The sequence below is a fragment of the Salmo trutta genome, chromosome 15 (assembly GCF_901001165.1).
Source record: "Salmo trutta chromosome 15, fSalTru1.1, whole genome shotgun sequence".
Taxonomy (NCBI): domain Eukaryota; kingdom Metazoa; phylum Chordata; class Actinopteri; order Salmoniformes; family Salmonidae; genus Salmo; species Salmo trutta.
The window spans coordinates 9,234,373-9,250,264 of NC_042971.1; the positions used below are offsets into that span (position 1 = coordinate 9,234,373).

The 15,892-nt window shown below is 42.9% G+C and overlaps 1 protein-coding gene across 5 annotated transcripts in view; it reads right to left on the reverse strand.

Annotated features, from left to right (window-relative positions):
- Window positions 1-15,892, reverse strand: part of LOC115148432 (peripheral-type benzodiazepine receptor-associated protein 1) — a 178,548-nt gene that overhangs the window by 97,351 nt on the left and 65,305 nt on the right. The gene's annotated exons all lie outside the window — the stretch shown is intronic.

Sequence of the window (15,892 nt, forward strand, 5' to 3'; positions counted from 1 at the left end):
AAAGGCATGAGGAGGTAGGCAATAAATAGGCCATAGGAGCAAATAATTACAATTTAGCAGATTAACACTGGAGTGATAAATGAGCATATGAAGATGTGGATGTAGTGCTGTTCAATAATAATTTCAGCTTTCTAGCAAACCAGTGGCGTGGCTGCTGTACGTTTGGTGATTAGTCTTTTGGTCCCCTTGATGAATCTCTGCACTGCAGTAGAGATTGCTTACTGCTTCCAGACCACTTTCTTATTACAGACCACATTCTCATGGTGTTGTGTCATTAACATTCAGCTGCTCATGTCCTTCAGGGGAAACATTCTCCCACAGTCCCTCTTCCTTTCCATACTCCCACAGTCCCAAAAAGCCTCCCGACTCTCCCGCCATAGCCCCTATACAGCCTCCCTCCTCTCCCTGTCTGCCAACCACTGTTGTATTGTTTGTACTTTCAAACCAATGCTGCTGATCTTACAACTAACGCTGCTCTCAGGGTAGTGGATGACAGATGACAGCTCAATGAGTGTGCCTTTTCATTAGAGAAGGCTCAATCAGCCCACCACACTGCAGCCTGCCTGGCTGGCACTGAACTCCTATAACCTGTTAGTCACACTCAGAGCACGGGTAAGAAAGTAGAGACTAAAGAGAGATCACAAACACATATCTGGCAATAGCCGTCACTAACACATAGAGGCTGCTGCCTACATACAGACTTGAAATCATTGGCCACTTTAATAAATATATCACTAGTCACTTTAATAATTCCACATATCTTGCATTACTCATCCCATATGTATATACTGTATTTTTATACCATCTAGCCTACGCCGCTCAGTCATCACTCATCCATATATTATTATATATTTTTTTACCTTTATTTAACTAGGCAAGTCAGTTAAGAACATATTCTTATTTTCAATGACGGGCTAGGAACAGTGGGTTAACTGCCTTGTTCAGGGGCAGAACGACAGATTTTTACCTTGTCAGCTTGGGGATTCGATCTTGCAACCTTTCGGTTACTAGTCCAACGCTCAAACCACTAGGCTACCTATACATTTATATGTATATAAGCTTATTACATCCCTTTACTTAGATGTGTGTATTAGGTAGATGTTGTGGAATTGTTAGATTACTTGTTAGATATTACTACTCTGTCAAAACTAGAAGCACAAGCATTTCGCTACACTCGTAACAACATCTGCTAACCATGTGTATGTGACCAATAACATTTGATTTGATTTAAAAAACAACAGTATAATCCGACATGCCCTCCCTCCATCTTAACTACATCTGGTCTGACATACATCTAAGACGTAATCATGGACTCAGAAGTTTTATGGACTTAGCGGTTGATCCACCCTGTCCCTTCCTCTTACTTGTCCTTGTCAACTCCTTGGCACAACACAAACCAGCTCGCTATCCTCAGAGCCGCCAATGAACGGCCAGCTGGACGAACCGTTAGAGGGGTGACTGACTTTCATTTCCAGTTCAGATGCCCATCATGAGCTTGTGTTTATGTGAAGGCCAGTTGAACAAGGGGCCCTGCCATGTTCTTAATGCCCATATGGAGGACACATATGAGTTGAGATCACCCTGCTCTGTGTGTATTATGGAGAGAAAGTAGGAATATTAGTTTGAGGGGTACAGTTACAGTAGATCAATTTCAATGTATGAATGGAGGATCCTGCCAGAAAATCAGGAAGGAAGAACCCCTGGAAAAAAAACACTACATCCCTGATTAAATGACTTCTGAGGGATGGAGGGAGCAGCCAGACCTGGCAGAGTTGAGGGTCTGATGGAGAGTGAGCAGATGGACAGACAGAAGAGCTGGACGTGAGATGTGTTTTTGTCCTTGGAGTCAGTCAGTCAATCAATCAGTTAGCAGCCCCTGGGCAAACACCTCCTCCAACACACTGTTCCCCCAGCTAAGAGAGTAGAGTATGTTATACTGTAGGGTCATCTGGGTTTGCCATCGGACAGAGCATTAGTGTTGCATGGTATACCGAATTTTTGATACAAAAAATAATAGTACAAAAAACGGTGGAATTTTTGTTACGTTCAGTACTACTGTCAAATGTGTCTCACGTGATTGAGAGGATCAAGTCTGTCTATCAGGACACCCCCTTTATAGTACAAAGAGCAAAGTGCCTGCTCCACTCAGTCCTTGCTAGAGCTGTCAGGTCTGCATTGTTATTTTCCCACTCATGCTTCACAGAAGAATAATGCAACACAGCATGTAGAAATGTTGAAACTGTTCATTACTGTTCGCAAAACAATGTCCATACAGGCTAGAACACGTTTACAATGCAAGACAATACAGGTAGCTTCCAGCTTAAATTGTAGGCTAACTTTCCTTGCTAGCTTACAGCTGAAGCAAACATTAATTCACTACCCTAGTACTTTCTGATAATATGCTAACCATAGCGCAAAATATACTGATTTGAAAGCTGATTGTCACTAAAAACTTTATTAATTCACGTAGTCTCCCTCACCACTAAAAACCAATTAACTGCTTTATCTCACCCACCTCCTGTCTAGTTGCCACTAGATTCCATAACCATAAAGTCAGATTGTACAGCCACTTTCTGCCTCCTAAATGATTCATAAATCATTACTTTCTTAAAGAAACAGCACACACTTTCATAAAAGAAGATATTGCTTCTTCTGTTCAAATGTTGTTGATCAGTACAATAAAATAATATGCTCTCTGAGCAATTGCCAACAAAACAAGTCCTACATGGAAGGGATTGTTTGTCATCTGTAGCCCCATTAAATAAGCTAAAGCAAGCCCAATAACTCAGTGCATACACACAATCCTATCGAATAATATGCATTCGCCTACATGCCGTTGGAACACAGGAGTGATGGTTGCTGATAATGGGACTCTGTACGCCTTTGTAGATATTCCATTAAAAATCAGCCGTTTCCAGCTACAATAGTCATTTACAACATTAACAATGTCTACACTTTATTTCTGATCAATTTGATGTTATTTTAATAGACCAAAAAATATATTTTCTTTCAAAAACAAGGACATTTCTAAGTGACCCCAAACTTTTGAACGGTAGTGTGTATATATATATATATACATCGGTTTTGCACATCGGTTTTGCACATCGCCGTTAAACTAGACATCGGGCCGATGCCGATGTTGCCATATACACACACACACACACACACACACACACACACACACACACACACACACACACACACACACACACACACACACACACACACACACACACACACAAAGGAAATATCACATTTAGATACGTATTCAGACCCTTTACTCAGTACATTGTTGAAGCACCTTTGGCAGTGATTACAGCCTTGAGTCTTCTTAGGTATGATGCTACAAGCTTGGCACACCTGTATTTGGGAAGTTTCTCCCATTCTTCTCTGCAAATCTTCTCAAGCTCTATCAGGATGGATGGGGAGTGTCACTGAACAGCTATTTTCAGATCTCTCCAGAGATGTTCGATCGGGTTCAAGTCCGGGCTCTCTCTGGGCCACTCAAGGACATTCAGAGAGTTGTCCCGAAACCACTCCTGCGTTGTCTTGGCTGTGTGCTTAGGGTAGTTGTCCTGTTGGAAGGTGAAGCTTCGCCCCAGTCTGAGGTCCTGAGCGCTCTGGAGCAGGTTTTCATCAAGGACCTCTCTGTACTTTGCTCCATTCATCTTTCCCTCGATCCTGACTAGTCTCAGTCCCTGCCACTGAAAAACATCCCCATAGCATGATGCTGCCACCACTATGCTTCACCGTAGGGATGGTTCCAGGTTTCCACTAGAGGTGACTCTTGAGAGTTCAGTTTCATCAGACCAGAGAATCTTGTTTCTCATGGTCTGAGTGTCCTTTAGGTGCCTTTTGGCAAACTCCAAGCATGCTGTCATGTGCCTTTTACTGAGGAGTGGCTTCCGTTTGGCCACTCTACCATAAAGGCCTGATTGGTGGAGTGCTGCAGAGATTGTCCTTCTGGAAGGTTCTCCCATCTCCACAGAGGAACTCTGGAGCTCTGTCAGAGTGACCAGCAGGGTTCTTGATCACCTCCCTGACCATGGCCCTTCTCCCCCGAATGCTCAGTTTGGCTGGGGGGCCAGCTCTAGGAAGAGTCTTGGTGGTTCCAAACTTCTTCCATTAAAGAATGATGGAGGCCACTCTGTTCTTGGGGACCTTCAATGCTGCAGAAATGTTTTGATACCCTTCCCCAGATCTGTGCCTCAACACAATCCTGTCTCAGAGCTCTACGTACAATTCCTTTGACCTCATGGCTTGGTTTTTGCTCTGAAATGCACTGTCAACTGTGGGACCTTATATAGACAGGTGTGTGCCTTTCCAAATCATGTCCAATCAATTGAATTTACCACAGGTGGACTCCAATCAAGTTGTAGAAACATCTCAAGGATGATCAATGGAAACAGGATGCACCTAAGCTCAATTTCAAGTCTCATAGCAAAGGGTCTGAATACTTACGTAAATAAAGTATTTGTTTTTTATTTGTAATAAATTTGCTACAATTTCTAAAAACCTGTTTTAGCTTTGTCATTATGGGGTACTGTGTGTAGACTGATGAGGGAAAACAATAATTTCATCAACTTCAGAATAAGTCTGTAACGTAACAAAATGTGGAAGAAGTTAAGGGGTCTGAATACTTTCCGAATGCACTGTAAGTCAACACTAATGACCAGCTGTTTGACTGTCCTTCCATCTGATGCTCCTGTGTGTTTCTCCTCCTAGGATTCTTCCTACTGTATTTAACCTATAAGCCAGACCAGCCTGGCTCTCTAAAGGATTGGTACATGTACATTTCAGTGCAGATTGGTGGTGCCAGAAACCACAGATTGCTTTTGGGTGAAAGCAGACAACATTTGGAATGGTGCTCTCAACAGGTCTTATCTGGTGATGAAAACAGCAATGTTTAGCTACAGTAGGCCTCAACCAAAACAGCCCAACAGACAGATACCTATGACATGTTTGGCCATCCATTTTAGATGACATCTTCCTGTAAAATAATTCAGATTCAGTTTGTGGGGATGAATTGGCAGAGCTGAAACTTATGTAGAAATTAATGATGGTCCTCTCTCGTGCTGGCAGCCCTGCTAAAGATGATGAATGGATGGATGGATGGATGGATACACCGACTACAGGAATTGTCACAGTTGTACTGCTACCAGAATATCAAATCTATTCTAAAAACTCCATTACTCCCCATAGCGATAGTGACATTTTTTGTTAGGTAACGTTGTATTTCCATGACTGGAAAAAAATCTGATTTTCTCATGCTCTCTTGTCTCTCTGCAGCAGACTGAGTATACCAAACATTAGGAACCCTCCTAATATTGAGATGCACCCCTCTATGCCCTCAGAACAGCCTCAATTCAACATTGTAAAGTCCATGGAGAATAAGAACACCTCCTCCCAACTGCCCACTGCACTGAGGATAGGAAACTCTGTCACCACCGATAAGCCCACTATAATTGAGAATTTCAATAAGCATTTTTCTACGGCTGGCCATGCTTTCCACCTAACTACCCCTACTGCATTCAACAGCACTGCACCCCCCACAGCTACTCGCCCAAACCTCCCCCATTTCTCCTTCTCCCAAATCCATTCAGCTGATGTTCTGAAAGAGCTGCAAAATCTGGACCCCTACAAATCAGCTGGGCTTGACAATCTGGACCCTTTCTTTCTAAAATTATCTGCCGAAATTATTGCAACCCCTATTACTAGCCTGTTCAACCTCTCTTTCGTGTCGTCTGAGATTCCCATAGATTGGAAAGCAGCTGCTGTCATCCCCCTCTTCAAAGGAGGTGACACTCTTGACCCAAATTGCTACAGACCTATATCCATCCTACCCTGCCTTTCTAAGGTCTTCGAAAGCCAAGTCAACAAACAGATTACCGACTATTTCGAATCCCACCGCACCCTCTCCGCTATGCAATCTGGTTTCAGAGCTGGTCATGGGTGCACCTCAGCCACGCTCAAGGTCCTAAACGACATCGTAACCGCCATCGATAAGAAACAATACTGTGCTGCCGTATTCATTGACCTGGCCAAAGCTTTTGACTCTGTTAATCACCACATCCTCATCGGCAGACTTAGTAGCGTTGGTTTCTCAAACGATTGCGTCGCCTGGTTCACCAACTACTTCTCTGACAGAGTTCAGTGTGTCAAATCGGAGGGCCTACTGTCTGGACCTCTGGCAGTCTCTATGGGGGTACCACAGGGTTCAATTCTTGGGCCAACTCTTTTCTCTGTATACATAAATGATGTCGCTCTTGCTGCTGGTGAATCTCTGATCCACCTCTACGCAGACGACACCATTCTGTATACTTCTGGCCCTTCTTTGGACACTGTGTTAACAACCCTCCAGACGAGCTTCAATGCCATTCAACTCTCCTTCCGTGGCCTCCAACTGCTCCTAAACACAAGTAAAACTAAATGCATGCTCTTCAACCGATCGCTGCCTGCACCTGCCCGCCCATCCAGCATAACTTCTCTGGACGGTTCTAACTTAGAATTTGTGGACAACTACAAATACCTAGGTGTCTGGTTAGACTGTAAACTCTCCTTCCAGACTCACATCAATCATCTCCAATCCAAAGTGAAATCTAGAATTGGCTTCCTATTTCGCAACAAAGCATCCTTCACTCATGCTGCCAAACATACCCTCGTAAAACTGACCATCCTACCAATCCTCGACTTCGGCGATGTCATTTACAAAATAGCCTCCAATACCCTACTCAACAAGCTGGATGCAGTCTATCACAGTGCCATCCGTTTTGTCACCAAAGCCCCATATACAACCCACCACTGCGATCTGTATGCTCTCGTTGGCTGGCCTTCACTTCATAATCGTCGCCAAACACATTGGCTCCAGGTCATCTACAAGACCCTGCTAGGTAAAGTCCCCCCTTATCTCCGCTCACTGGTCACCATAGCAGCACCCACCTGTAGCACGCGCTCCAGCAGGTATATCTCTCTGGTCACCCCTAAAGCCAACTCCTCCTTTGGTCGTCTCTCCTTCCAGTTCTCTGCTGCCAACGACTGGAACGAACTACAAAAATCTCTGAAATTGGAAACACTTATCTCCCTCACTAGCTTTAAGCACCAGCTGTCAGAGCAGCTCACAGATCACTGCACCTGTACATAGCCCATCTATAATTTAGCCCAAACTACTACCTCTTCCCCTACTGTATTTATTTATTTTATTTATTTTGCTCCTTTGCACCATATTATTTATATTTGAACTTTGAACTTTCTTCAAACTACAAATCTACCATTCCAGTGTTTTTCTTGCTATACTTTATTTACTTTGCCACCATGGCATTTTTTTGCTTTTACCTCCCTTATCTCACATCATTTGCTCACATTGTATATAGTCTTATTTTTTTTTTCTACTGTATTATTGACTGTATGTTGTTTACTCCATGTGTAACTCTGTGTTGTTGTATGTTGTCGAACTGCTTTGCTTTATCTTGGCCAGGTCGCAATTGTAAATGAGAACTTGTTCTCAACTTGCCTACCTGGTTAAATAAAGGTGAAATAAATAAAAATAAATAAAAATTCGTCAGGGCATGGACTCTTACAAGGTGTCAAAAGAGTTCCACAGGGATGCTGGCCCATGTTGACTCCAATGCTTCCCAATGTTGTGTCAAGTTGGCTGGATGTCCTTCGGGTGGTGGAAATTGTAGTGCGTGAAAGTTGACACACTCAAACCGGAGCGCCTGGCACCTACTACCATACCCCGTTCAAAGGCGTTTGAATCTTTTGTCTTGTCCATTCATCCTCTGAATAGCATACTTACATAATCCATGTCTCAATTGGCTTAAAAATCTTTCTTTAACCTGCCTCCTCCCCTTCATCTACACTGATTGAAGTGGATTTAACAAGTGACATCAATAAGGGATCATAGCTTTCACCTGGATTCACCTGGTCAATCTATGTCATGGAAAGAGCGGGTGTTCTTAATTTTTTGTACACTCAGTGTATAGTGAGCAATATGTTTGGAACATCAAATCGTAATTAAACCGCAGTATCGAATCGCAATATATATCGTATAAGTACCTAAGTATAGTGATCATATCGTATTATGAGGTCCCTGGCAATTCTCAGCCCTAAGCACTAGCAGTTTTCTATCAAGGCAGATAGACGTGATTGCAGAATGAAGGTATGCACATTTTAGATGACAGTTATTGGTCAGCCAAATTAACATTTACATTTTTCTTAAGACACATATTTTTGCCTCTCCTTTGCTCCTGACTGCATGTGCTAGCATAGAAATAGAATCAACAGAATGGGCATCTCCATTCAACTCAATGATGGCATAATGGGTGGACTGGTGGCCATTGCAAGTGTACCCATAGGAGCAAAGCAGGAAGTAGAAGCAGGAAGTAAAAGCAGGAAGTGTACCAATCAATATGTGCTGTGATTTGTTGATTCAACTCAACTGACGTTACAAAACATACATGCCATTGCATGAGCCACATCAGTTAACATAATTTGAATTAACATTCTACATTACCATGGAAATTATTGCATCACAATACCAGGCAGCGATTGCGAGTGGACCAATGAGTTTACCAGGCAAATTGCCAGGGTTAGATGTTTGAAGCCCATTCTATTCATTCTATTTCTATGTGTGCTGCTACTACATAGGGTGTTGCCTAGGCAACCAAAGACTCATTCGCTAAAAGATCTTGCTTGTTTCAGCAAGGAGCAACAAAGTTTCATCATATTGTAAAGAGTCCATGTAACCTCAGAAACGGACTCAACCACATGAATGCCTGGACGTCACATCTTCAGTCAGCTGTTCGTTATGGTTATGATGGTTATTTTATTTTCATGGCAGTCTTCAGTTAGATGGGCTTAAGACTAAGCCCACTGATTTGCTTTTCTCAGCAAGTGCCTGGGGAAGAGTTGGCCTAGCTATCGAGCTCAGTGGTGAAGCACTGTGTCCTTGAGATATTTTCAGCCCGTCGGTTTTTACCAGCCACAGTCCCTGTATCCTTGTTAGTGCCATCTTGCCGAGTTGGCAAGACACCACAAACAGATCTGGGACCAGACTGTGTCCTAGTGTCCTGGTATAACCCAGTGGAGAACTCCACTCCACTAAGGTCCAATCCATCAGGTCAGATGTAGCCCTGCTCCAGCCCAGCCTGACAGAATGAGCTCAGCCTCAGCCTGGTCTTTATACTGATGTCTAATGGTGTTGGAGCCCATCCACATCCTGTCATTGTTCACTAGGAGGCCTATTGGTTGGAGTCTGCTAACGTACGGCAAGTGGTACTGGAGCGCCAAGTCTACGGCAAAAAAGGCTCTTTAACAGCTTCTACCCCCAAGCCATAAGACTGCTGAACAATTCATCAAATGGCCACTCGGACTATTTACATTGACCCCCCCCCCCCTTTGTTTTTACACTGCTGCTACTCGCTGTTTATTATCTATACATGTACCCCCGCACATTGACTCGGTAGCAGTACCCCCTGTATATAGCCTCTCTATTGTTATGTTATTTTCTTGTGTTACCTTTTGATGTAATTAATTTTTTTAACTTTAGTTTATTTAGTAAATATTTTCTTAACTCTATTTCTTGAACTGTATTGTTGGTTAAGGGCTTGTAAGTAAGCATTTCACGGTTGTATTCAGCGCATGTGACAAATAAAATGTGATTTGATTTTGGATTTGATTTGATTTTGGACACTCGCTTTTAGGAGTGGTGTAGTGGCCCGTTCTTTTCCCTTCTAGCAAAGTGGTGGTATAGCTAGTACTTCATGGTTGTGTTCCGAATGGAACCCTATTCCCTATATAGTGCACTATGGGCTCTAGTCAAAAGTTGTGCACTATATAGGTAATAGGGTGCTATTTTTTATTTAACCAGGCAAGTCAGTTAAGAACAAAATCTTATTTACAATGACGGCCTAGGAACAGTGGGTTAACTGCCTTGTTCAGGGGCAGAACGACACATTTTTACATTGTCAGCTCAGTGATTCGATCTAGCAACCTTTCGGTTACTGGCCCAATGCTCTAACCACTAGGCTACCTGCCGCCCCGTGTGTGGTCTGTTGTGTTTGTGTTTGCGGTCTGTTTATGTTCCCCTCCACAAACGGTCATGGTGACCCCTCTCAGACAAAAGAAGGGGCTGCAGGCTGTCTGTCAGGCTAGGTACGTACGCTCAGGGCCAGTGGTTTAGTATTCAGACTGCTCCTCTAACTCTCAGCTTTACACACCCACCCCCACCCAGCCACCCACACACAGGCAGAGCTGGCTCGCTCATTGGCTCAGTAGGGCAGGCAGGCAGGCAGATTTAACTCAGCAGCAGAGCAGGTGTCCCTGAACCAGTATTTGCCAGACAGAGATAGAGTGTAATAAGCCTGAGGCGAGGTGAGGCTGGCCCACCCCACATTCTACACACCACAGACATACTACACACTCACAGAGACAGAGAGCCAACACATACACACACTCCACCCCGCCTGGCTGTGGCCTGCACCAGTCAGTCCATAATCAGGCTGGATGCAAACAGAGATAATTGAAGGCCGTCCTCTCTTTCCCTCTCTGTGTTTCAAAACACACGCTGACGTCACCAACCTGGGCCAACTCCGGTTGCCATGGTAACCCCGTTGTTTTTCACTCAGCAGACAGAAGTCATTTAAAATACCATTGAGATGTTGCTGTTTCAAAATGGATCTTAGCAGACTCAAGAGACTTGACCTAGTTACTACTGTATAGGTGTTTCAAAAAAACACGACAACAGAATCAAATGGTGCATCAATGGGGTAGACAGGATACAATATGAATATTACAAAGATTATTGAATAATTTAATTCATTTTCATAAAAAATGCAAGGTGGTATTTTAAAAAATGGCCTTGTGAGAATTGAATTGAAACCCATTACAGAGTTGTAAACCCCCCCCAAAACATCCCATTGAGACGGAGCCTGTCCTCCTAGCCTCTGTATGACTCCTGAAATACTGTAGTGAAGCTGACAGGAGTCATGATGAGAGAGGAGACAATGGATCAGAAGAACATGCACAACCTGCACATCACCCTGACAGGTGCTGGTATGTCTGTGTGTGTGTGATGCTTTCGTGTGCTGTGAGAAACGTCAGTACGATCTAGGTCAAAGTGGCCTGTTTTCTTGATAGCATATTTTCATGAGCACTATAGCGGGTATGGTTTCAGCCACCACCACAGCGGTACAAGGAGAGTGTTAAGGAATGCTGCTGCTGTCAAGCCTTCTGGTCCTCTCTGTAGTGCTCTCCCCCTCTCATCTCAACCCTTTAGGATTCTCAGATATCCTCTCTTATAGACACACAGGTGAAAGGGCAGTGTGCACTTTCTCTGAGGCCGGCATATAGCACCTGTTCAGCCACAGACAGACAGAAGACCCCAAGACAGCTTAAGACCACAAACAGACCACAGGACAGTCTACTGAACGGCAAACAGCTTCAAACTAGGGATGGGGTAAAAAGTACTGAGTATCAACTAATCGAACATATCTGTTAGAGCCATTTTGCATGTGAAAGAAAATGGAGATCAACAGTCAGGGTAGTGGACCCTACGCCCTTGAAACCAGTCTACAATTCAGACATGGATTGTGTGTGTGCTAGTCAGAGGCTGAACAGGCATGACAAAAGATTCAATTGCCTTTGAACGGGCTATGGTAGTAGGTGCCAGGCGCACCGGTTTGAGTGTGTCAAGAACTGCAACGCTGCTGGGTATTTTTCCACACTCAACAGTTTCTCGTACATATCAAGAATGGTCCACCACCCAAAGGACATCCAACTAATTTTACACAACTGTGGGAAGCATTGGGGTCAACATTTGCCAGGATCCCTGTGGAATGCTTTCGACACCTTGTAGAGTCCATGCCCTGATGAATTGAGGTTGTTCTGAGGGCAAAAGTGGGTGCAACTCAATATTAGGAAGGTGTTGTTAATGTCTTGTACACTCTGTGTATGGTAACAACACAGAGCCACCTGAACGCCACCTGCGATCCCACCAGGACATTCTGGAACATAGAAATGTGATTATATTTCTATGGGTATGGAACTGTTGGTGGAAAATAACTGCCTCATCTATCTACACAGGCTTACCCAAGCTAGGGTTTATCCATTGTTCTCCCTCTTATAAAGAGCAGAAGGCATGTCATGTAAAATGTATGTTTTAAGATGAATAGCTAGGGATGTGGGCCATCAATTCACTAGTTCCGTCCTGACTTCTTAACTATCGGAGAATGGAGGAGATTCATCTTTGGAGCCGGAAGGTCACTGCTGGATAGGTTTTTACCCAATCAAAGAAGGAAGTGGTGCTAGAAACTGTTCAGAAATGGGACAGAAGAACATCCTTAAGAAAATGTGGTTCTCTATAGAACTGAATTATTCACTGCCTTAAATGATCAAACATCCAACATTCTGCCTGTCTGTTTGAGATTCTCAACAGGATAGGAACATGTTTAAATCACCAAAACATTGTCTCATTCAGACATCACATAATCTGATGGCAATGAGCGTCCCAAACAGTGAAAATGTGATGATATTTGGATTAGAGTTGCATGGTACACCGGTACCAAGGAAATGTCACGGTACCAAAACGTCATAATACATGATACTACCCGTACTTTTTCGGCCCTACCATTCTAAAAAACCCACTGGCTGGCGCTTGTTATAAAATGTTTTAGGTTCAGTTACATTTTTTAAGCAACAGCAACTAGCACCTTGTCTGCACCAGTCCAATAATGCGCACTTCACCTTTATGCGCATATCAAGTGTGGCAGCTGTAATCCGCCAACTGCATCCCCTTCCAGCCATCAACTCACCAACTTCTCTCTGTCCGCTCTGCCTGCGCATCTAATCCTCTATTAGTTACTTAAATATAATTTAGGGAATTGCAGCGATGGGACAAGACTGTATTGGATATCGCAAAATTGGGGAGAAAAAGGGGTAAAATAAATGATAAAATAATAATAATAATATGACTCTCATAACAGGAGCTACTTTTTTTTCTTCCTGTACGATTTCACGCGCATTTAATATAATTTCACAAACCATGTGACTGGCCATTTTTTGTACTAATCCTGGCCTGCTGATTATTGGTTTGATAACAAACAACGTTGTTCAGTCATGTCACCTAGCTAGCTAACAACCTGGTAACTTGACAGTAGGTCTAGGCAAATTTGATTGGCCCAGGAAGAAAGGAAAAAAGGGTCTGCTACTGATGAGATGTGCTTCAAAAGGTAGGATTCATATAGGCCTAACTATACATAAAATCTCTCTCTTTCTGGTGCTCCTTACATTCTGTTTGATGCCTAACGTTTTTAAAGTTGGGAGCAGTGTGTGTGTTTGTGGGAGCGAGAGTGACGTGTGTTTATGAGAGAGAGGGAGACTGAGTGTGTGTGTGTCTGTTAACTGAGAGTAGAAGGTTTCATGCAGTGTTTTCCCCTTACTGCCAAAATGACATGCAGATCATTATGCATGTATACTGAACAAAAATATAAACGCAACATGTAAAATGTTGGTCCCATGTTTCATGAGCTGAAATAAAAGATCCCATCCACCTGACGGGTGTGTCATATCAAGAAGCTAATTAAACACCATGATCATTACACATTACACTTGTGCTGATGACGATAAAAGACCACTCTAAAATCTATAGTTTTGTCACAACACAATGCCACAGATGTCTCAAGTTTTGAGGGAGCGTGCAATTGGCATGCTGACAGCAGGAATGTCCACCAGAGCTGTTGCCAGAGAATGTAATCTGCATTTCTCTACCATAAGCTGCATTTCCAACGTTGTTTTAGAGAATTTGGCAATACGTCCAACCGGCCTCACAACCGCAGATCACGTGTGACCAAGCCAGCCCACATCTGGCTTTTTCAGCCGCTGGATCGTCTGAGACCAGATACCCGGACAGCTGATGAAACTGTGGGTTTGCACAACAGAAGAATTTCTGCACAAACCATCAGAAACGTCTCAGGGAAGCTCATCTGCAAGCTCGCTGTCCTCACCAGGGTCTTGACCTGAATGCTGTTTGGTGTCGTAACCGACTTCAGTGGGCAAATGTTCACTTTCAATAGAGGTGTGTTCTTCACGGATGAATCCCGGTTTCAACTGTACCGGGCAGATGGCAGACATCAATAGTGTATGGCGTTGTGTGGGCAAGCAGTTTGCTGATGTCAACTTTGTGAACAGAGTGCCCAATGGTGGCAGTTGGGTTATGGTATGGGCACGCATAAGTTACAGACAACAAAAACAATTGCATTTCATCGATGGTGTCGTGCCTTTGGGCACCATTAAACTGAAGACATGTTTATCAAATAACTCTCTGTAATTATTATTATGCGATTAACTGATTAATCGTGTAACTGTAATTAACTAGGAGGTCGGGGCACCAAGGAAAATATTCAGATTACAAAGTTATAATTTTCCTAATATAACTTTCCAGATATCATAATATCTGACCGATTATCTTCTGATTTAAATAGTGTATTTTACCTCGCGTCATTCCAAACGTCGTAAATTGTTGTTATCTGCACGAACCCAGTCTTCACTAAGTCATGAATTCATCAATTGTCTTAAAATCATGTATTTACTAAACTAAGTAATTCACAGAAAGCATACAAAACAGTAGGTATCGCCACAAAGAAATGGTAGCGGAATGTGCCCTAGTGGGCTAAACCGGCATGGCGGCTTGTTAACCTGTTTAGGATAGGGGGCAGTATTTTCACGGCCGGATAAAAAACGTACCCGATTTTATAATATGCATATAATTGTTTGATTTGGATAGAAAACACCCTAAAGTTTCTAAAACTGTTTGAATGGTGTCTGTGAGTATAACAGAACTCATATGGCAGGCCAAAACCTGAGAAGATTCTATACAGGAAGCGCCCTCTCTGACCATTTCTTGGCCTTCTATAGCCTCTTTATGGAAAACAGAGGATCTCAGCTGTAACGTGACATTTTCTAAGGCTCCCATAGGCTCTCAGAAGGCGCCAGAACGGGGAATGATGACTCTGCAGTCCCTGGCTGAAAAACAGTAGGGGATTTGGATAGTGGTCGATCTGAGAACAATGAAACGGGTGCGCGCATGCACGTGAAGAGTCCATTTTACATTTTCAGTCTTTGAACGAAAACAACGTCTCCTGGTCGGAGTATTATCGCTATTTTACGAGAAAAATCGCATAAAAATTGATTTTAAACAGCGTTTGACATGCTTCGAAGTACGGTAATGGAATATTTTGAATGTTTTTGTCACGATACGCGCCGGCGCATCACCCTTCGTATAGTGTCTTGAACGCAATAACAAAACGCCGCTATTTGGATATAACTATGGATTATTTGGAACCAAAACAACTTTGGGTGTAAAGTAGAAGTCCTGGGAGTGCATTCTGACGAAGAACAGCAAAGGTAATCCAATTTTTCTTATAGTAAATCTGAGTTTGGTGAGTGCCAAACTTGGTGGGTGTCAAAATAGCTAGCCATCTACTCAGAATATTGCAAAATGTGCTTTCACCGAAAAGCTATTTTAAAATCGGACACCGCGATTGCATAAAGGAGTTCTGTATCTATAATTCTTAAAATAATTGTTATGTTTTTTGTGAACGTTTATCGTGAGTAATTTAGTAAATTCACCGGAAGTTTCGGTGGGTATGCTAGTTCTGAACGTCACATGCTAATGTAAAAAGCTGTTTTTTGATATAAATATGAACTTGATTGAACAAAACATGCATGTATTGTATAACATAATGTCCTAGGAGTGTCATCTGATGAAGATCATCAAAGGTTAGTGCTGCATTTAGCTGTGGTTTTGGTTTTTGTGACATTATATGCTAGCTTGAAAAATGGGTGTGTGATTATTTCTGGCAGAGTACTCTCCTGACATAATCTAATGTTTTGCTTT